Raw genomic sequence first — 19201 nt, 5'->3', positions numbered from 1 at the left:
CAATTCAAACCAATCGTTACATGGTGTGACATGTCTTACATTTTGAGTTCGTTTTGACCCTGAAGGAAATCAGGGTTGGAAAAATAAGTCTATAGACTCATTAGATGTTCCTCTCCACGGAAATCTTTAGTAAAAGGCGAAAGATTTAAACGTGGATTGAAGAGAAACCAGAGTGAATTGTACAAGGCATTGTATCATACTTGAGTATTTCTTTTTGAAACATTTGTGAGTGTTCAAGCTTGTCTCCTACTGGTTCTCTCAATGCATGCAGGCGTAAGCACTTTTCAACCATAATGTTCCAAAGGTAAGCAAAGCATGAATTTTGTTGAATTGTATGGTCAAAGCTCATTCTATGCCAAGTTCTGAAACAGACTCATTGCGGCCTCAAATCTTTGAAATTTGTCATCATCGAGGGCGACAACTCAGTTCATTCAAGACAAAACTCCGATTCCGGAAAGTCCTCTTTGCAGCAGTTTCTGTGCTGCTGTTATTGGGGTGGCATATACTTATACAAGACGTGCAGCTCTTGTACCTCTCCGAACCTTGACTTAGAACTGTGTTTTCACTCTGTGCGAAACTGTCACATGTGATCTCAATGTCGCATACACAATTCAAACCAATCGTTACATGGTGTGACAAATCTTACATTTTGAGTTCGTTTTGACCCTGAAGGAAATCAGGGTTGGAAAAATAAGTCTATAGACTCATTAGATGTTCCTCTCCACGGAAATCTTTAGTAAAAGGCGAAAGATTTAAACGTGGATTGAAGAGAAACCAGAGTGAATTGTACAAGGCATTGTATCATACTTGAGTATTTCTTTTTGAAACATTTGTGAGTGTTCAAGCTTGTCTCCTACTGGTTCTCTCAATGCATGCAGGCGTAAGCACTTTTCAACCATAATGTTCCAAAGGTAAGCAAAGCATGAATTTTGTTGAATTGTATGGTCAAAGCTCATTCTATGCCAAGTTCTGAAACAGACTCATTGCGGCCTCAAATCTTTGAAATTTGTCATCATCGAGGGCGACAACTCAGTTCATTCAAGACAAAACTCCGATTCCGGAAAGTCCTCTTTGCAGCAGTTTCTGTGCTGCTGTTATTGGGGTGGCATATACTTATACAAGACGTGCAGCTCTTGTACCTCTCCGAACCTTGACTTAGAACTGTGTTTTCACTCTGTGCGAAACTGTCACATGTGATCTCAATGTCGCATACACAATTCAAACCAATCGTTACATGGTGTGACAAATCTTACATTTTGAGTTCGTTTTGACCCTGAAGGAAATCAGGGTTGGAAAAATAAGTCTATAGACTCATTAGATGTTCCTCTCCACGGAAATCTTTAGTAAAAGGCGAAAGATTTAAACGTGGATTGAAGAGAAACCAGAGTGAATTGTACAAGGCATTGTATCATACTTGAGTATTTCTTTTTGAAACATTTGTGAGTGTTCAAGCTTGTCTCCTACTGGTTCTCTCAATGCATGCAGGCGTAAGCACTTTTCAACCATAATGTTCCAAAGGTAAGCAAAGCATGAATTTTGTTGAATTGTATGGTCAAAGCTCATTCTGTGCCAAGTTCTGAAACAGACTCATTGCGGCCTCAAATCTTTGAAATTTGTCATCATCAAGGGCGACAACTCAGTTCATTCAAGACAAAATCCAATTCCGGAAAGTCCTCTTTTCAGCAGTTTCTGTGCTGCTGTTATTGGAGTGGCATATACTTATACAAGACGTGCAGCTCTTGTACCTCTCCGAACCTTGACTTAGAACTGTTTTTTCACTCTGTGCGAAACTGTCACATGTGATCTCAATGTCGCATACACAATTCAAACCAATCGTTGCATGGTGTGACATGTCTTACATTTTGAGTTCGTTTTGACCCTGAATGAAATCAGGGTTGGAAAAATAAGTCTATAGACTCATTAGATGTTCCTCTCCACGGAAATCTTTAGTAAAAGGCGAAAGATTAAAACGTGGATTGAAGAGAAACCAGAGTGAATTGTACAAGGCATTGTATCATACTTGAGTATTTCTTTTTGAAACATTTGTGAGTGTTCAAGCTTGTCTCCTACTGGTTCTCTCAATGCATGCAGGCGTAAGCACTTTTCAACCATAACGTTCCAAAGGTAAGCAAAGCATGAATTTTGTTGAATTGTATGGTCAAAGCTCATTCTGTTCCAAGTTCTGAAACAGACTCATTGCGGCCTCAAATCTTTGAAATTTGTCATCATCAAGGGCGACAACTCAGTTCATTCAAGACAAAACTCCGATTCCGGAAAGTCCTCTTTGCAGCAGTTTCTGTGCTGCTGTTATTGGGGTGGCATATACTTATACAAGACGTGCAGCTCTTGTACCTCTCCGAACCTTGACTTAGAACTGTGTTTTCACTCTGTGCGAAACTGTCACATGTGATCTCAATGTCGCATACACAATTCAAACCAATCGTTACATGGTGTGACAAATCTTACATTTTGAGTTCGTTTTGACCCTGAAGGAAATCAGGGTTGGAAAAATAAGTCTATAGACTCATTAGATGTTCCTCTCCACGGAAATCTTTAGTAAAAGGCGAAAGATTTAAACGTGGATTGAAGAGAAACCAGAGTGAATTGTACAAGGCATTGTATCATACTTGAGTATTTCTTTTTGAAACATTTGTGAGTGTTCAAGCTTGTCTCCTACTGGTTCTCTCAATGCATGCAGGCGTAAGCACTTTTCAACCATAATGTTCCAAAGGTAAGCAAAGCATGAATTTTGTTGAATTGTATGGTCAAAGCTCATTCTGTGCCAAGTTCTGAAACAGACTCATTGCGGCCTCAAATCTTTGAAATTTGTCATCATCAAGGGCGACAACTCAGTTCATTCAAGACAAAATCCGATTCCGGAAAGTCCTCTTTGCAGCAGTTTCTGTGCTGCTGTTATTGGAGTGGCATATACTTATACAAGACGTGCAGCTCTTGTACCTCTCCGAACCTTGACTTAGAACTGTTTTTTCACTCTGTGCGAAACGGTCACATGTGATCTCAATGTCGCATACACAATTCAAACCAATCGTTGCATGGTGTGACATGTCTTACATTTTGAGTTCGTTTTGACCCTTAATGAAATCAGGGTTGGAAAAATAAGTCTATAGACTCATTAGATGTTCCTCTCCACGGAAATCTTTAGTAAAAGGCGAAAAATTTAAACGTGGATTGAAGAGAAACCAGAGTGAATTGTACAAGGCATTGTATCATACTTGAGTATTTCTTTTTGAAACATTTGTGAGTGTTCAAGCTTGTCTCCTACTGGTTCTCTCAATGCATGCAGGCGTAAGCACTTTTCAACCATAATGTTCCAAAGGTAAGCAAAGCATGAATTTTGTTGAATTGTATGGTCAAAGCTCATTCTGTGCCAAGTTCTGAAACAGACTCATTGCGGCCTCAAATCTTTGAAATTTGTCATCATCAAGGGCGACAACTCAGTTCATTCAAGACAAAATCCAATTCCGGAAAGTCCTCTTTGCAGCAGTTTCTGTGCTGCTGTTATTGGAGTGGCATATACTTATACAAGACGTGCAGCTCTTGTACCTCTCCGAACCTTGACTTAGAACTGTTTTTTCACTCTGTGCGAAACTGTCACATGTGATCTCAATGTCGCATACACAATTCAAACCAATCGTTGCATGGTGTGACATGTCTTACATTTTGAGTTCGTTTTGACCCTGAATGAAATCAGGGTTGGAAAAATAAGTCTATAGACTCATTAGATGTTCCTCTCCACGGAAATCTTTAGTAAAAGGCGAAAGATTTAAACGTGGATTGAAGAGAAACCAGAGTGAATTGTACAAGGCATTGTATCATACTTGAGTATTTCTTTTTGAAACATTTGTGAGTGTTCAAGCTTGTCTCCTACTGGTTCTCTCAATGCATGCAGGCGTAAGCACTTTTCAACCATAATGTTCCAAAGGTAAGCAAAGCATGAATTTTGTTGAATTGTATGGTCAAAGCTCATTCTGTGCCAAGTTCTGAAACAGACTCATTGCGGCCTCAAATCTTTGAAATTTGTCATCATCAAGGGCGACAACTCAGTTCATTCAAGACAAAATCCAATTCCGGAAAGTCCTCTTTGCAGCAGTTTCTGTGCTGCTGTTATTGGAGTGGCATATACTTATACAAGACGTGCAGCTCTTGTACTTCTCCGAACCTTGACTTAGAACTGTTTTTTCACTCTGTGCGAAACTGTCACATGTGATCTCAATGTCGCATACACAATTCAAACCAATCGTTGCATGGTGTGACATGTCTTACATTTTGAGTTCGTTTTGACCCTGAATGAAATCAGGGTTGGAAAAATAAGTCTATAGACTCATTAGATGTTCCTCTCCACGGAAATCTTTAGTAAAAGGCGAAAGATTTAAACGTGGATTGAAGAGAAACCAGAGTGAATTGTACAAGGCATTGTATCATACTTGAGTATTTCTTTTTGAAACATTTGTGAGTGTTCAAGCTTGTCTCCTACTGGTTCTCTCAATACATGCAGGCGTAAGCACTTTTCAACCATAATGTTCCAAAGGTAAGCAAAGCATGAATTTTGTTGAATTGTATGGTCAAAGCTCATTCTGTGCCAAGTTCTGAAACAGACTCATTGCGGCCTCAAATCTTTGAAATTTGTCATCATCGAGGGCGACAACTCAGTTCATTCAAGACAAAACTCCGATTCCGGAAAGTCCTCTTTGCAGCAGTTTCTGTGCTGCTGTTATTGGGGTGGCATATACTTATACAAGACGTGCAGCTCTTGTACCTCTCCGAACCTTGACTTAGAACTGTGTTTTCACTCTGTGCGAAACTGTCACATGTGATCTCAATGTCGCATTCACAATTCCAACCAATCGTTACATGGTGTGACAAGTCTTACATTTTGAGTTCGTTTTGACCCTGAAGGAAATCAGGGTTGGAAAAATAAGTCTATAGACTCATTAGATGTTCCTCGCCACGGAAATCTTTAGTAAAAGGCGAAAGATTTAAACGTCGATTGAAGAGAAACCAGAGTGAATTGTACAAGGCATTGTATCATACTTGAGTATTTCTTTTTGAAACATTTGTGAGTGTTCAAGCTTGTCTCCTACTGGTTCTCTCAATGCATGCAGGCGTAAGCACTTTTCAACCATAATGTTCCAAAGGTAAGCAAAGCATGAATTTTGTTGAATTGTATGGTCAAAGCTCATTCTGTGCCAAGTTCTGAAACAGACTCATTGCGGCCTCAAATCTTTGAAATTTGTCATCATCGAGGGCGACAACTCAGTTCATTCAAGACAAAACTCCGATTCCGGAAAGTCCTCTTTGCAGCAGTTTCTGTGCTGCTGTTATTGGGGTGGCATATACTTATACAAGACGTGCAGCTCTTGTACCTCTCCGAACCTTGACTTAGAACTGTGTTTTCACACTGTGCGAAACTGTCACATGTGATCTCAATGTCGCATACACAATTCAAACCAATCGTTGCATGGTGTGACATGTCTTACATTTTGAGTTCGTTTTGACCCTGAATGAAATCAGGGTTGGAAAAATAAGTCTATAGACTCATTAGATGTTCCTCTCCACGGAAATCTTTAGTAAAAGGCGAAAGATTAAAACGTGGATTGAAGAGAAACCAGAGTGAATTGTACAAGGCATTGTATCATACTTGAGTATTTCTTTTTGAAACATTTGTGAGTGTTCAAGCTTGTCTCCTACTGGTTCTCTCAATGCATGCAGGCGTAAGCACTTTTCAACCATAACGTTCCAAAGGTAAGCAAAGCATGAATTTTGTTGAATTGTATGGTCAAAGCTCATTCTGTTCCAAGTTCTGAAACAGACTCATTGCGGCCTCAAATCTTTGAAATTTGTCATCATCAAGGGCGACAACTCAGTTCATTCAAGACAAAACTCCGATTCCGGAAAGTCCTCTTTGCAGCAGTTTCTGTGCTGCTGTTATTGGGGTGGCATATACTTATACAAGACGTGCAGCTCTTGTACCTCTCCGAACCTTGACTTAGAACTGTGTTTTCACTCTGTGCGAAACTGTCACATGTGATCTCAATGTCGCATACACAATTCAAACCAATCGTTACATGGTGTGACAAATCTTACATTTTGAGTTCGTTTTGACCCTGAAGGAAATCAGGGTTGGAAAAATAAGTCTATAGACTCATTAGATGTTCCTCTCCACGGAAATCTTTAGTAAAAGGCGAAAGATTTAAACGTGGATTGAAGAGAAACCAGAGTGAATTGTACAAGGCATTGTATCATACTTGAGTATTTCTTTTTGAAACATTTGTGAGTGTTCAAGCTTGTCTCCTACTGGTTCTCTCAATGCATGCAGGCGTAAGCACTTTTCAACCATAATGTTCCAAAGGTAAGCAAAGCATGAATTTTGTTGAATTGTATGGTCAAAGCTCATTCTGTGCCAAGTTCTGAAACAGACTCATTGCGGCCTCAAATCTTTGAAATTTGTCATCATCAAGGGCGACAACTCAGTTCATTCAAGACAAAATCCGATTCCGGAAAGTCCTCTTTGCAGCAGTTTCTGTGCTGCTGTTATTGGAGTGGCATATACTTATACAAGACGTGCAGCTCTTGTACCTCTCCGAACCTTGACTTAGAACTGTTTTTTCACTCTGTGCGAAACGGTCACATGTGATCTCAATGTCGCATACACAATTCAAACCAATCGTTGCATGGTGTGACATGTCTTACATTTTGAGTTCGTTTTGACCCTTAATGAAATCAGGGTTGGAAAAATAAGTCTATAGACTCATTAGATGTTCCTCTCCACGGAAATCTTTAGTAAAAGGCGAAAGATTTAAACGTGGATTGAAGAGAAACCAGAGTGAATTGTACAAGGCATTGTATCATACTTGAGTATTTCTTTTTGTGTTCAAGCTTGTCTCCTACTGGTTCTCTCAATACATGCAGGCGTAAGTACTTTTCAACCATAATGTTCCAAAGGTAAGCAAAGCATGAATTTTGTTGAATTGTATGGTCAAAGCTCATTCTGTGCCAAGTTCTGAAACAGACTCATTGCGGCCTCAAATCTTTGAAATTTGTCATCATCGAGGGCGACAACTCAGTTCATTCAAGACAAAACTCCGATTCCGGAAAGTCCTCTTTGCAGCAGTTTCTGTGCTGCTGTTATTGGGGTGGCATATACTTATACAAGACGTGCAGCTCTTGTACCTCTCCGAACCTTGACTTAGAACTGTGTTTTCACACTGTGCGAAACTGTCACATGTGATCTCAATGTCGCATACACAATTCAAACCAATCGTTCCAGGTGTGACATGTCTTACATTTTGAGTTCGTTTTGACCCTTAATGAAATCAGGGTTGGAAAAATAAGTCTATAGACTCATTAGATGTTCCTCTCCACGGAAATCTTTAGTAAAAGGCGAAAGATTTAAACTTGGATTGAAGAGAAACCAGAGTGAATTGTACAAGGCATTGTATCATACTTGAGTATTTCTTTTTGAAACATTTGTGAGTGTTCAAGCTTGTCTCCTACTGGTTCGCTCAATGCATGCAGGCGTAAGCACTTTTCAACCATAATGTTCCAAAGGTAAGCAAAGCATGAATTTTGTTGAATTGTATGGTCAAAGCTCATTCTGTGCCATGTTCTGAAACAGACTCATTGCGGCCTCAAATCTTTGAAATTTGTCATCATCAAGGGCGACAACTCAGTTCATTCAAGACAAAATCCGATTCCGGAAAGTCCTCTTTGCAGCAGTTTCTGTGCTGCTGTTATTGGAGTGGCATATACTTATACAAGACGTGCAGCTCTTGTACCTCTCCGAACCTTGACTTAGAACTGTTTTTTCACTCTGTGCGCAACTGTCACATGTGATCTCAATGTCGCATACACAATTCAAACCAATCGTTGCATGGTGTGACATGTCTTACATTTTGAGTTCGTTTTGACCCTTAATGAAATCAGGGTTGGAAAAATAAGTCTATAGACTCATTAGATGTTCCTCTCCACGGAAATCTTTAGTAAAAGGCGAAAGATTTAAACGTGGATTGAAGAGAAACCAGAGTGAATTGTACAAGGCATTGTATCATACTTGAGTATTTCTTTTTGAAACATTTGTGAGTGTTCAAGCTTGTCTCCTACTGGTTCTCTCAATGCATGCAGGCGTAAGCACTTTTCAACCATAATGTTCCAAAGGTAAGCAAAGCATGAATTTTGTTGAATTGTATGGTCAAAGCTCATTCTGTGCCAAGTTCTGAAACAGACTCATTGCGGCCTCAAATCTTTGAAATTTGTCATCATCGAGGGCGACAACTCAGTTCATTCAAGACAAAACTCCGATTCCGGAAAGTCCTCTTTGCAGCAGTTTCTGTGCTGCTGTTATTGGAGTGGCATATACTTATACAAGACGTGCAGCTCTTGTACCTCTCCGAACCTTGACTTAGAACTGTTTTTTCACTCTGTGCGCAACTGTCACATGTGATCTCAATGTCGCATACACAATTCAAACCAATCGTTGCATGGTGTGACATGTCTTACATTTTGAGTTCGTTTTGACCCTTAATGAAATCAGGGTTGGAAAAATAAGTCTATAGACTCATTAGATGTTCCTCTCCACGGAAATCTTTAGTAAAAGGCGAAAGATTTAAACGTGGATTGAAGAGAAACCAGAGTGAATTGTACAAGGCATTGTATCATACTTGAGTATTTCTTTTTGAAACATTTGTGAGTGTTCAAGCTTGTCTCCTACTGGTTCTCTCAATGCATGCAGGCGTAAGCACTTTTCAACCATAATGTTCCAAAGGTAAGCAAAGCATGAATTTTGTTGAATTGTATGGTCAAAGCTCATTCTGTGCCAAGTTCTGAAACAGACTCATTGCGGCCTCAAATCTTTGAAATTTGTCATCATCGAGGGCGACAACTCAGTTCATTCAAGACAAAACTCCGATTCCGGAAAGTCCTCTTTGCAGCAGTTTCTGTGCTGCTGTTATTGGGGTGGCATATACTTATACAAGACGTGCAGCTCTTGTACCTCTCCGAACCTTGACTTAGAACTGTGTTTTCACTCTGTGCGAAACTATCACATGTGATCTCAATGTCGCATACACAATTCAAACCAATCGTTGCATGGTGTGACATGTCTTACATTTTGAGTTCGTTTTGACCCTGAATGAAATCAGGGTTGGAAAAATAAGTCTATAGACTCATTAGATGTTCCTCTCCACGGAAATCTTTAGTAAAAGGCGAAAGATTAAAACGTGGATTGAAGAGAAACCAGAGTGGATTGTACAAGGCATTGTATCATACTTGAGTATTTCTTTTTGAAACATTTGTGAGTGTTCAAGCTTGTCTCCTACTGGTTCTCTCAATGCATGCAGGCGTAAGCACTTTTCAACCATAATGTTCCAAAGGTAAGCAAAGCATGAATTTTGTTGAATTGTATGGTCAAAGCTCATTCTGTGCCAAGTTCTGAAACAGACTCATTGCGGCCTCAAATCTTTGAAATTTGTCATCATCAAGGGCGACAACTCAGTTCATTCAAGACAAAACTCCGATTCCGGAAAGTCCTCTTTGCAGCAGTTTCTGTGCTGCTGTTATTGGGGTGGCATATACTTATACAAGACGTGCAGCTCTTGTACCTCTCCGAACCTTGACTTAGAACTGTGTTTTCACTCTGTGCGAAACTGTCACATGTGATCTCAATGTCGCATACACAATTCAAACCAATCGTTGCATGGTGTGACATGTCTTACATTTTGAGTTCGTTTTGACCCTGAATGAAATCAGGGTTGGAAAAATAAGTCTATAGACTCATTAGATGTTCCTCTCCACGGAAATCTTTAGTAAAAGGCGAAAGATTTAAACGTGGATTGAAGAGAAACCAGAGTGAATTGTACAAGGCATTGTATCATACTTGAGTATTTCTTTTTGAAACATTTGTGAGTGTTCAAGCTTGTCTCCTACTGGTTCTCTCAATGCATGCAGGCGTAAGCACTTTTCAACCATAATGTTCCAAAGGTAAGCAAAGCATGAATTTTGTTGAATTGTATGGTCAAAGCTCATTCTGTGCCAAGTTCTGAAACAGACTCATTGCGGCCTCAAATCTTTGAAATTTGTCATCATCAAGGGCGACAACTCAGTTCATTCAAGACAAAACTCCGATTCCGGAAAGTCCTCTTTGCAGCAGTTTCTGTGCTGCTGTTATTGGGGTGGCATATACTTATACAAGACGTGCAGCTCTTGTACCTCTCCGAACCTTGACTTAGAACTGTGTTTTCACTCTGTGCGAAACTGTCACATGTGATCTCAATGTCGCATACACAATTCAAACCAATCGTTGCATGGTGTGACATGTCTTACATTTTGAGTTCGTTTTGACCCTGAATGAAATCAGGGTTGGAAAAATAAGTCTATAGACTCATTAGATGTTCCTCTCCACGGAAATCTTTAGTAAAAGGCGAAAGATTTAAACGTGGATTGAAGAGAAACCAGAGTGAATTGTACAAGGCATTGTATCATACTTGAGTATTTCTGTTTGAAACATTTGTGAGTGTTCAAGCTTGTCTCCTACTGGTTCTCTCAATACATGCAGGCGTAAGCACTTTTCAACCATAATGTTCCAAAGGTAAGCAAAGCATGAATTTTGTTGAATTGTATGGTCAAAGCTCATTCTGTGCCAAGTTCTGAAACAGACTCATTGCGGCCTCAAATCTTTGAAATTTGTCATCATCGAGGGCGACAACTCAGTTCATTCAAGACAAAACTCCGATTCCGGAAAGTCCTCTTTGCAGCAGTTTCTGTGCTGCTGTTATTGGGGTGGCATATACTTATACAAGACGTGCAGCTCTTGTACCTCTCCGAACCTTGACTTAGAACTGTGTTTTCACACTGTGCGAAACTGTCACATGTGATCTCAATGTCGCATACACAATTCAAACCAATCGTTCCAGGTGTGACATGTCTTACATTTTGAGTTCGTTTTGACCCTTAATGAAATCAGAGTTGGAAAAATAAGTCTATAGACTCATTAGATGTTCCTTTCCATAGAAATCTTTAGTAAAAGGCGAAAGATTTAAACTTGGATTGAAGAGAAACCAGAGTGAATTGTACAAGGCACTGTATCATACTTGAGTATTTCTTTTTGAAACATTTGTGAGTGTTCAAGCTTGTCTCCTACTGGTTCTCTCAATGCATGCAGGCGTAAGCACTTTTCAACCATAATGTTCCAAAGGTAAGCAAAGCATGAATTTTGTTGAATTGTATGGTCAAAGCTCATTCTGTGCCAAGTTCTGAAACAGACTCATTGCGGCCTCAAATCTTTGAAATTTGTCATCATCAAGGGCGACAACTCAGTTCATTCAAGACAAAACTCCGATTCCGGAAAGTCCTCTTTGCAGCAGTTTCTGTACTGCTGTTATTGGGGTGGCATATACTTATACAAGACGTGCAGCTCTTGTACCTCTCCGAACCTTGACTTAGAACTGTGTTTTCACTCTGTGCGAAACTGTCACATGTGATCTCAATGTCGCATACACAATTCAAACCAATCGTTACATGGTGTGACAAATCTTACATTTTGAGTTCGTTTTGACCCTGAAGGAAATCAGGGTTGGAAAAATAAGTCTATAGACTCATTAGATGTTCCTCTCCACGGAAATCTTTAGTAAAAGGCGAAAGATTTAAACGTGGATTGAAGAGAAACCAGAGTGAATTGTACAAGGCATTGTATCATACTTGAGTATTTCTTTTTGAAACATTTGTGAGTGTTCAAGCTTGTCTCCTACTGGTTCTCTCAATGCATGCAGGCGTAAGCACTTTTCAACCATAATGTTCCAAAGGTAAGCAAAGCATGAATTTTGTTGAATTGTATGGTCAAAGCTCATTCTGTGCCAAGTTCTGAAACAGACTCATTGCGGCCTCAAATCTTTGAAATTTGTCATCATCAAGGGCGACAACTCAGTTCATTCAAGACAAAACTCCGATTCCGGAAAGTCCTCTTTGCAGCAGTTTCTGTGCTGCTGTTATTGGAGTGGCATATACTTATACAAGACGTGCAGCTCTTGTACCTCTCCGAACCTTGACTTAGAACTGTGTTTTCACTCTGTGCGAAACTGTCACATGTGATCTCAATGTCGCATACACAATTCAAACCAATCGTTACATGGTGTGACAAATCTTACATTTTGAGTTCGTTTTGACCCTGAAGGAAATCAGGGTTGGAAAAATAAGTCTATAGACTCATTAGATGTTCCTCTCCACGGAAATCTTTAGTAAAAGGCGAAAGATTTAAACGTGGTTTGAAGAGAAACCAGAGTGAATTGTACAAGGCATTGTATCATACTTGAGTATTTCTTTTTGAAACATTTGTGAGTGTTCAAGCTTGTCTCCTACTGGTTCTCTCAATGCATGCAGGCGTAAGCACTTTTCAACCATAATGTTCCAAAGGTAAGCAAAGCATGAATTTTGTTGAATTGTATGGTCAAAGCTCATTCTGTGCCAAGTTCTGAAACAGACTCATTGCGGCCTCAAATCTTTGAAATTTGTCATCATCAAGGGCGACAACTCAGTTCATTCAAGACAAAACTCCGATTCCGGAAAGTCCTCTTTGCAGCAGTTTCTGTGCTGCTGTTATTGGAGTGGCATATACTTATACAAGACGTGCAGCTCTTGTACCTCTCCGAACCTTGACTTAGAACTGTGTTTTCACACTGTGCGAAACTGTCACATGTGATCTCAATGTCGCATACACAATTCAAACCAATCGTTGCATGGTGTGACATGTCTTACATTTTGAGTTCGTTTTGACCCTGAATGAAATCAGGGTTGGAAAAATAAGTCTATAGACTCATTAGATGTTCCTCTCCACGGAAATCTTTAGTAAAAGGCGAAAGATTTAAACGTGGATTGAAGAGAAACCAGAGTGAATTGTACAAGGCACTGTATCATACTTGAGTATTTCTTTTTGAAACATTTGTGAGTGTTCAAGCTTGTCTCCTACTGGTTCTCTCAATGCATGCAGGCGTAAGCACTTTTCAACCATAATGTTCCAAAGGTAAGCAAAGCATGAATTTTGTTGAATTGTATGGTCAAAGCTCATTCTGTGCCAAGTTCTGAAACAGACTCATTGCGGCCTCAAATCTTTGAAATTTGTCATCATCAAGGGCGACAACTCAGTTCATTCAAGACAAAACTCCGATTCCGGAAAGTCCTCTTTGCAGCAGTTTCTGTGCTGCTGTTATTGGGGTGGCATATACTTATACAAGACGTGCAGCTCTTGTACCTCTCCGAACCTTGACTTAGAACTGTGTTTTCACTCTGTGCGAAACTGTCACATGTGATCTCAATGTCGCATACACAATTCAAACCAATCGTTACATGGTGTGACAAATCTTACATTTTGAGTTCGTTTTGACCCTGAAGGAAATCAGGGTTGGAAAAATAAGTCTATAGACTCATTAGATGTTCCTCTCCACGGAAATCTTTAGTAAAAGGCGAAAGATTTAAACGTGGATTGAAGAGAAACCAGAGTGAATTGTACAAGGCATTGTATCATACTTGAGTATTTCTTTTTGAAACATTTGTGAGTGTTCAAGCTTGTCTCCTACTGGTTCTCTCAATGCATGCAGGCGTAAGCACTTTTCAACCATAATGTTCCAAAGGTAAGCAAAGCATGAATTTTGTTGAATTGTATGGTCAAAGCTCATTCTGTGCCAAGTTCTGAAACAGACTCATTGCGGCCTCAAATCTTTGAAATTTGTCATCATCAAGGGCGACAACTCAGTTCATTCAAGACAAAACTCCGATTCCGGAAAGTCCTCTTTGCAGCAGTTTCTGTGCTGCTGTTATTGGGGTGGCATATACTTATACAAGACGTGCAGCTCTTGTACCTCTCCGAACCTTGACTTAGAACTGTGTTTTCACTCTGTGCGAAACTGTCACATGTGATCTCAATGTCGCATACACAATTCAAACCAATCGTTACATGGTGTGACAAATCTTACATTTTGAGTTCGTTTTGACCCTGAAGGAAATCAGGGTTGGAAAAATAAGTCTATAGACTCATTAGATGTTCCTCTCCACGGAAATCTTTAGTAAAAGGCGAAAGATTTAAACGTGGATTGAAGAGAAACCAGAGTGAATTGTACAAGGCATTGTATCATACTTGAGTATTTCTTTTTGAAACATTTGTGAGTGTTCAAGCTTGTCTCCTACTGGTTCTCTCAATGCATGCAGGCGTAAGCACTTTTCAACCATAATGTTCCAAAGGTAAGCAAAGCATGAATTTTGTTGAATTGTATGGTCAAAGCTCATTCTGTGCCAAGTTCTGAAACAGACTCATTGCGGCCTCAAATCTTTGAAATTTGTCATCATCAAGGGCGACAACTCAGTTCATTCAAGACAAAACTCCGATTCCGGAAAGTCCTCTTTGCAGCAGTTTCTGTGCTGCTGTTATTGGGGTGGCATATACTTATACAAGACGTGCAGCTCTTGTACCTCTCCGAACCTTGACTTAGAACTGTGTTTTCACTCTGTGCGAAACTGTCACATGTGATCTCAATGTCGCATACACAATTCAAACCAATCGTTACATGGTGTGACAAATCTTACATTTTGAGTTCGTTTTGACCCTGAAGGAAATCAGGGTTGGAAAAATAAGTCTATAGACTCATTAGATGTTCCTCTCCACGGAAATCTTTAGTAAAAGGCGAAAGATTTAAACGTGGATTGAAGAGAAACCAGAGTGAATTGTACAAGGCATTGTATCATACTTGAGTATTTCTTTTTGAAACATTTGTGAGTGTTCAAGCTTGTCTCCTACTGGTTCTCTCAATGCATGCAGGCGTAAGCACTTTTCAACCATAATGTTCCAAAGGTAAGCAAAGCATGAATTTTGTTGAATTGTATGGTCAAAGCTCATTCTGTGCCAAGTTCTGAAACAGACTCATTGCGGCCTCAAATCTTTGAAATTTGTCATCATCAAGGGCGACAACTCAGTTCATTCAAGACAAAACTCCGATTCCGGAAAGTCCTCTTTGCAGCAGTTTCTGTGCTGCTGTTATTGGGGTGGCATATACTTATACAAGACGTGCAGCTCTTGTACCTCTCCGAACCTTGACTTAGAACTGTGTTTTCACACTGTGCGAAACTGTCACATGTGATCTCAATGTCGCATACACAATTCAAACCAATCGTTCCAGGTGTGACATGTCTTACATTTTGAGTTCGTTTTGACCCTTAATGAAATCAGAGTTGGAAAAATAAGTCTATAGACTCATTAGATGTTCCTTTCCATAGAAATCTTTAGTAAAAGGCGAAAGATTTAAACTTGGATTGAAGAGAAACCAGAGTGAATTGTACAAGGCACTGTATCATACTTGAGTATTTCTTTTTGAAACATTTGTGAGTGTTCAAGCTTGTCTCCTACTGGTTCTCTCAATGCATGCAGGCGTAAGCACTTTTCAACCATAATGTTCCAAAGGTAAGCAAAGCATGAATTTTGTTGAATTGTATGGTCAAAGCTCATTCTGTGCCAAGTTCTGAAACAGACTCATTGCGGCCTCAAATCTTTGAAATTTGTCATCATCAAGGGCGACAACTCAGTTCATTCAAGACAAAACTCCGATTCCGGAAAGTCCTCTTTGCAGCAGTTTCTGTACTGCTGTTATTGGGGTGGCATATACTTATACAAGACGTGCAGCTCTTGTACCTCTCCGAACCTTGACTTAGAACTGTGTTTTCACTCTGTGCGAAACTGTCACATGTGATCTCAATGTCGCATACACAATTCAAACCAATCGTTACATGGTGTGACAAATCTTACATTTTGAGTTCGTTTTGACCCTGAAGGAAATCAGGGTTGGAAAAATAAGTCTATAGACTCATTAGATGTTCCTCTCCACGGAAATCTTTAGTAAAAGGCGAAAGATTTAAACGTGGATTGAAGAGAAACCAGAGTGAATTGTACAAGGCATTGTATCATACTTGAGTATTTCTTTTTGAAACATTTGTGAGTGTTCAAGCTTGTCTCCTACTGGTTCTCTCAATGCATGCAGGCGTAAGCACTTTTCAACCATAATGTTCCAAAGGTAAGCAAAGCATGAATTTTGTTGAATTGTATGGTCAAAGCTCATTCTGTGCCAAGTTCTGAAACAGACTCATTGCGGCCTCAAATCTTTGAAATTTGTCATCATCAAGGGCGACAACTCAGTTCATTCAAGACAAAACTCCGATTCCGGAAAGTCCTCTTTGCAGCAGTTTCTGTGCTGCTGTTATTGGGGTGGCATATACTTATACAAGACGTGCAGCTCTTGTACCTCTCCGAACCTTGACTTAGAACTGTGTTTTCACTCTGTGCGAAACTGTCACATGTGATCTCAATGTCGCATACACAATTCAAACCAATCGTTACATGGTGTGACAAATCTTACATTTTGAGTTCGTTTTGACCCTGAAGGAAATCAGGGTTGGAAAAATAAGTCTATAGACTCATTAGATGTTCCTCTCCACGGAAATCTTTAGTAAAAGGCGAAAGATTTAAACGTGGATTGAAGAGAAACCAGAGTGAATTGTACAAGGCATTGTATCATACTTGAGTATTTCTTTTTGAAACATTTGTGAGTGTTCAAGCTTGTCTCCTACTGGTTCTCTCAATGCATGCAGGCGTAAGCACTTTTCAACCATAATGTTCCAAAGGTAAGCAAAGCATGAATTTTGTTGAATTGTATGGTCAAAGCTCATTCTGTGCCAAGTTCTGAAACAGACTCATTGCGGCCTCAAATCTTTGAAATTTGTCATCATCAAGGGCGACAACTCAGTTCATTCAAGACAAAACTCCGATTCCGGAAAGTCCTCTTTGCAGCAGTTTCTGTGCTGCTGTTATTGGGGTGGCATATACTTATACAAGACGTGCAGCTCTTGTACCTCTCCGAACCTTGACTTAGAACTGTGTTTTCACACTGTGCGAAACTGTCACATGTGATCTCAATGTCGCATACACAATTCAAACCAATCGTTGCATGGTGTGACATGTCTTACATTTTGAGTTCGTTTTGACCCTGAATGAAATCAGGGTTGGAAAAATAAGTCTATAGACTCATTAGATGTTCCTCTCCACGGAAATCTTTAGTAAAAGGCGAAAGATTTAAACGTGGATTGAAGAGAAACCAGAGTGAATTGTACAAGGCATTGTATCATACTTGAGTATTTCTTTTTGAAACATTTGTGAGTGTTCAAGCTTGTCTCCTACTGGTTCTCTCAATGCATGCAGGCGTAAGCACTTTTCAACCATAATGTTCCAAAGGTAAGCAAAGCATGAATTTTGTTGAATTGTATGGTCAAAGCTCATTCTGTGCCATGTTCTGAAACAGACTCATTGCGGCCTCAAATCTTTGAAATTTGTCATCATCAAGGGCGACAACTCAGTTCATTCAAGACAAAATCCGATTCCGGAAAGTCCTCTTTGCAGCAGTTTCTGTGCTGCTGTTATTGGAGTGGCATATACTTATACAAGACGTGCAGCTCTTGTACCTCTCCGAACCTTGACTTAGAACTGTTTTTTCACTCTGTGCGCAACTGTCACATGTGATCTCAATGTCGCATACACAATTCAAACCAATCGTTGCATGGTGTGACATGTCTTACATTTTGAGTTCGTTTTGACCCTTAATGAAATCAGAGTTGGAAAAATAAGTCTATAGACTCATTAGATGTTCCTCTCCACGGAAATCTTTAGTAAAAGGCGAAAGATTTAAACGTGGATTGAAGAGAAACCAGAGTGAATTGTACAAGGCATTGTATCATACTTGAGTATTTCTTTTTGAAACATTTGTGAGTGTTCAAGCTTGTCTCCTACTGGTTCTCTCAATGCATGCAGGCGTAAGCACTTTTCAACCATAATGTTCCAAAGGTAAGCAAAGCATGAATTTTGTTGAATTGTATGGTCAAAGCTCATTCTGTGCCAAGTTCTGAAACAGACTCATTGCGGCCTCAAATCTTTGAAATTTGTCATCATCAAGGGCGACAACTCAGTTCATTCAAGACAAAACTCCGATTCCGGAAAGTCCTCTTTGCAGCAGTTTCTGTACTGCTGTTATTGGGGTGGCATATACTTATACAAGACGTGCAGCTCTTGTACCTCTCCGAACCTTGACTTAGAACTGTGTTTTCACTCTGTGCGAAACTGTCACATGTGATCTCAATGTCGCATACACAATTCAAACCAATCGTTACATGGTGTGACAAATCTTACATTTTGAGTTCGTTTTGACCCTGAAGGAAATCAGGGTTGGAAAAATAAGTCTATAGACTCATTAGATGTTCCTCTCCACGGAAATCTTTAGTAAAAGGCGAAAGATTTAAACGTGGATTGAAGAGAAACCAGAGTGAATTGTACAAGGCATTGTATCATACTTGAGTATTTCTTTTTGAAACATTTGTGAGTGTTCAAGCTTGTCTCCTACTGGTTCTCTCAATGCATGCAGGCGTAAGCACTTTTCAACCATAATGTTCCAAAGGTAAGCAAAGCATGAATTTTGTTGAATTGTATGGTCAAAGCTCATTCTGTGCCAAGTTCTGAAACAGACTCATTGCGGCCTCAAATCTTTGAAATTTGTCATCATCAAGGGCGACAACTCAGTTCATTCAAGACAAAACTCCGATTCCGGAAAGTCCTCTTTGCAGCAGTTTCTGTGCTGCTGTTATTGGGGTGGCATATACTTATACAAGACGTGCAGCTCTTGTACCTCTCCGAACCTTGACTTAGAACTGTGTTTTCACTCTGTGCGAAACTGTCACATGTGATCTCAATGTCGCATACACAATTCAAACCAATCGTTACATGGTGTGACAAATCTTACATTTTGAGTTCGTTTTGACCCTGAAGGAAATCAGGGTTGGAAAAATAAGTCTATAGACTCATTAGATGTTCCTCTCCACGGAAATCTTTAGTAAAAGGCGAAAGATTTAAACGTGGATTGAAGAGAAACCAGAGTGAATTGTACAAGGCATTGTATCATACTTGAGTATTTCTTTTTGAAACATTTGTGAGTGTTCAAGCTTGTCTCCTACTGGTTCTCTCAATGCATGCAGGCGTAAGCACTTTTCAACCATAATGTTCCAAAGGTAAGCAAAGCATGAATTTTGTTGAATTGTATGGTCAAAGCTCATTCTGTGCCAAGTTCTGAAACAGACTCATTGCGGCCTCAAATCTTTGAAATTTGTCATC

The 19201-nt window shown here is 39.7% G+C and overlaps 32 non-coding genes across 32 annotated transcripts; all 32 read right to left on the bottom strand.

Moving 5' to 3' along the window:
- Positions 1-56: 56 nt before the first annotated feature.
- Positions 57-176, bottom strand: LOC136270377 (U5 spliceosomal RNA). The gene has a single exon (XR_010708123.1). It is a non-coding gene; the product is annotated as a U5 spliceosomal RNA (small nuclear RNA).
- Positions 177-663: 487 nt separating this feature from the next.
- LOC136270376 (U5 spliceosomal RNA) lies at positions 664-783 on the bottom strand. The gene has a single exon (XR_010708122.1). It is a non-coding gene; the product is annotated as a U5 spliceosomal RNA (small nuclear RNA).
- Positions 784-1270: 487 nt separating this feature from the next.
- On the bottom strand, positions 1271-1390 carry LOC136270375 (U5 spliceosomal RNA). The gene has a single exon (XR_010708121.1). It is a non-coding gene; the product is annotated as a U5 spliceosomal RNA (small nuclear RNA).
- Positions 1391-1876: 486 nt separating this feature from the next.
- LOC136270393 (U5 spliceosomal RNA) lies at positions 1877-1996 on the bottom strand. The gene has a single exon (XR_010708139.1). It is a non-coding gene; the product is annotated as a U5 spliceosomal RNA (small nuclear RNA).
- Positions 1997-2483: 487 nt separating this feature from the next.
- On the bottom strand, positions 2484-2603 carry LOC136270374 (U5 spliceosomal RNA). The gene has a single exon (XR_010708120.1). It is a non-coding gene; the product is annotated as a U5 spliceosomal RNA (small nuclear RNA).
- A 486-nt stretch (positions 2604-3089) lies between these two features.
- LOC136270402 (U5 spliceosomal RNA) lies at positions 3090-3209 on the bottom strand. Its single transcript, XR_010708148.1, has one exon. It is a non-coding gene; the product is annotated as a U5 spliceosomal RNA (small nuclear RNA).
- A 486-nt stretch (positions 3210-3695) lies between these two features.
- Positions 3696-3815, bottom strand: LOC136270435 (U5 spliceosomal RNA). Its single transcript, XR_010708182.1, has one exon. It is a non-coding gene; the product is annotated as a U5 spliceosomal RNA (small nuclear RNA).
- A 486-nt stretch (positions 3816-4301) lies between these two features.
- LOC136270434 (U5 spliceosomal RNA) lies at positions 4302-4421 on the bottom strand. The gene has a single exon (XR_010708181.1). It is a non-coding gene; the product is annotated as a U5 spliceosomal RNA (small nuclear RNA).
- Positions 4422-4908: 487 nt separating this feature from the next.
- Positions 4909-5028, bottom strand: LOC136270403 (U5 spliceosomal RNA). Its single transcript, XR_010708149.1, has one exon. It is a non-coding gene; the product is annotated as a U5 spliceosomal RNA (small nuclear RNA).
- A 487-nt stretch (positions 5029-5515) lies between these two features.
- On the bottom strand, positions 5516-5635 carry LOC136270392 (U5 spliceosomal RNA). The gene has a single exon (XR_010708138.1). It is a non-coding gene; the product is annotated as a U5 spliceosomal RNA (small nuclear RNA).
- Positions 5636-6122: 487 nt separating this feature from the next.
- On the bottom strand, positions 6123-6242 carry LOC136270373 (U5 spliceosomal RNA). The gene has a single exon (XR_010708119.1). It is a non-coding gene; the product is annotated as a U5 spliceosomal RNA (small nuclear RNA).
- A 486-nt stretch (positions 6243-6728) lies between these two features.
- Positions 6729-6848, bottom strand: LOC136270390 (U5 spliceosomal RNA). The gene has a single exon (XR_010708136.1). It is a non-coding gene; the product is annotated as a U5 spliceosomal RNA (small nuclear RNA).
- Positions 6849-7321: 473 nt separating this feature from the next.
- On the bottom strand, positions 7322-7441 carry LOC136270401 (U5 spliceosomal RNA). The gene has a single exon (XR_010708147.1). It is a non-coding gene; the product is annotated as a U5 spliceosomal RNA (small nuclear RNA).
- A 486-nt stretch (positions 7442-7927) lies between these two features.
- On the bottom strand, positions 7928-8047 carry LOC136270389 (U5 spliceosomal RNA). Its single transcript, XR_010708135.1, has one exon. It is a non-coding gene; the product is annotated as a U5 spliceosomal RNA (small nuclear RNA).
- A 487-nt stretch (positions 8048-8534) lies between these two features.
- LOC136270388 (U5 spliceosomal RNA) lies at positions 8535-8654 on the bottom strand. Its single transcript, XR_010708134.1, has one exon. It is a non-coding gene; the product is annotated as a U5 spliceosomal RNA (small nuclear RNA).
- Positions 8655-9141: 487 nt separating this feature from the next.
- LOC136270404 (U5 spliceosomal RNA) lies at positions 9142-9261 on the bottom strand. The gene has a single exon (XR_010708150.1). It is a non-coding gene; the product is annotated as a U5 spliceosomal RNA (small nuclear RNA).
- A 487-nt stretch (positions 9262-9748) lies between these two features.
- On the bottom strand, positions 9749-9868 carry LOC136270433 (U5 spliceosomal RNA). The gene has a single exon (XR_010708180.1). It is a non-coding gene; the product is annotated as a U5 spliceosomal RNA (small nuclear RNA).
- Positions 9869-10355: 487 nt separating this feature from the next.
- LOC136270432 (U5 spliceosomal RNA) lies at positions 10356-10475 on the bottom strand. Its single transcript, XR_010708179.1, has one exon. It is a non-coding gene; the product is annotated as a U5 spliceosomal RNA (small nuclear RNA).
- A 486-nt stretch (positions 10476-10961) lies between these two features.
- Positions 10962-11081, bottom strand: LOC136270423 (U5 spliceosomal RNA). Its single transcript, XR_010708168.1, has one exon. It is a non-coding gene; the product is annotated as a U5 spliceosomal RNA (small nuclear RNA).
- A 487-nt stretch (positions 11082-11568) lies between these two features.
- LOC136270372 (U5 spliceosomal RNA) lies at positions 11569-11688 on the bottom strand. Its single transcript, XR_010708118.1, has one exon. It is a non-coding gene; the product is annotated as a U5 spliceosomal RNA (small nuclear RNA).
- Positions 11689-12175: 487 nt separating this feature from the next.
- Positions 12176-12295, bottom strand: LOC136270436 (U5 spliceosomal RNA). Its single transcript, XR_010708184.1, has one exon. It is a non-coding gene; the product is annotated as a U5 spliceosomal RNA (small nuclear RNA).
- A 487-nt stretch (positions 12296-12782) lies between these two features.
- LOC136270431 (U5 spliceosomal RNA) lies at positions 12783-12902 on the bottom strand. The gene has a single exon (XR_010708178.1). It is a non-coding gene; the product is annotated as a U5 spliceosomal RNA (small nuclear RNA).
- A 487-nt stretch (positions 12903-13389) lies between these two features.
- On the bottom strand, positions 13390-13509 carry LOC136270371 (U5 spliceosomal RNA). Its single transcript, XR_010708117.1, has one exon. It is a non-coding gene; the product is annotated as a U5 spliceosomal RNA (small nuclear RNA).
- A 487-nt stretch (positions 13510-13996) lies between these two features.
- On the bottom strand, positions 13997-14116 carry LOC136270370 (U5 spliceosomal RNA). The gene has a single exon (XR_010708116.1). It is a non-coding gene; the product is annotated as a U5 spliceosomal RNA (small nuclear RNA).
- A 487-nt stretch (positions 14117-14603) lies between these two features.
- On the bottom strand, positions 14604-14723 carry LOC136270369 (U5 spliceosomal RNA). The gene has a single exon (XR_010708115.1). It is a non-coding gene; the product is annotated as a U5 spliceosomal RNA (small nuclear RNA).
- Positions 14724-15209: 486 nt separating this feature from the next.
- On the bottom strand, positions 15210-15329 carry LOC136270422 (U5 spliceosomal RNA). The gene has a single exon (XR_010708167.1). It is a non-coding gene; the product is annotated as a U5 spliceosomal RNA (small nuclear RNA).
- A 487-nt stretch (positions 15330-15816) lies between these two features.
- LOC136270368 (U5 spliceosomal RNA) lies at positions 15817-15936 on the bottom strand. The gene has a single exon (XR_010708114.1). It is a non-coding gene; the product is annotated as a U5 spliceosomal RNA (small nuclear RNA).
- A 487-nt stretch (positions 15937-16423) lies between these two features.
- LOC136270367 (U5 spliceosomal RNA) lies at positions 16424-16543 on the bottom strand. The gene has a single exon (XR_010708113.1). It is a non-coding gene; the product is annotated as a U5 spliceosomal RNA (small nuclear RNA).
- A 487-nt stretch (positions 16544-17030) lies between these two features.
- On the bottom strand, positions 17031-17150 carry LOC136270430 (U5 spliceosomal RNA). Its single transcript, XR_010708176.1, has one exon. It is a non-coding gene; the product is annotated as a U5 spliceosomal RNA (small nuclear RNA).
- A 486-nt stretch (positions 17151-17636) lies between these two features.
- Positions 17637-17756, bottom strand: LOC136270400 (U5 spliceosomal RNA). The gene has a single exon (XR_010708146.1). It is a non-coding gene; the product is annotated as a U5 spliceosomal RNA (small nuclear RNA).
- A 487-nt stretch (positions 17757-18243) lies between these two features.
- Positions 18244-18363, bottom strand: LOC136270366 (U5 spliceosomal RNA). The gene has a single exon (XR_010708112.1). It is a non-coding gene; the product is annotated as a U5 spliceosomal RNA (small nuclear RNA).
- Positions 18364-18850: 487 nt separating this feature from the next.
- Positions 18851-18970, bottom strand: LOC136270365 (U5 spliceosomal RNA). The gene has a single exon (XR_010708111.1). It is a non-coding gene; the product is annotated as a U5 spliceosomal RNA (small nuclear RNA).
- Between the last annotated feature and the right edge of the window lie 231 nt (positions 18971-19201).

The sequence above is a fragment of the Magallana gigas genome, chromosome 7 (genome assembly GCF_963853765.1).
Source record: "Magallana gigas chromosome 7, xbMagGiga1.1, whole genome shotgun sequence".
NCBI lineage: Eukaryota > Metazoa > Mollusca > Bivalvia > Ostreida > Ostreidae > Magallana > Magallana gigas.
Note: the sequence above shows the minus strand (reverse complement) of the source record. Positions and strands in the feature narration are given on the sequence as shown.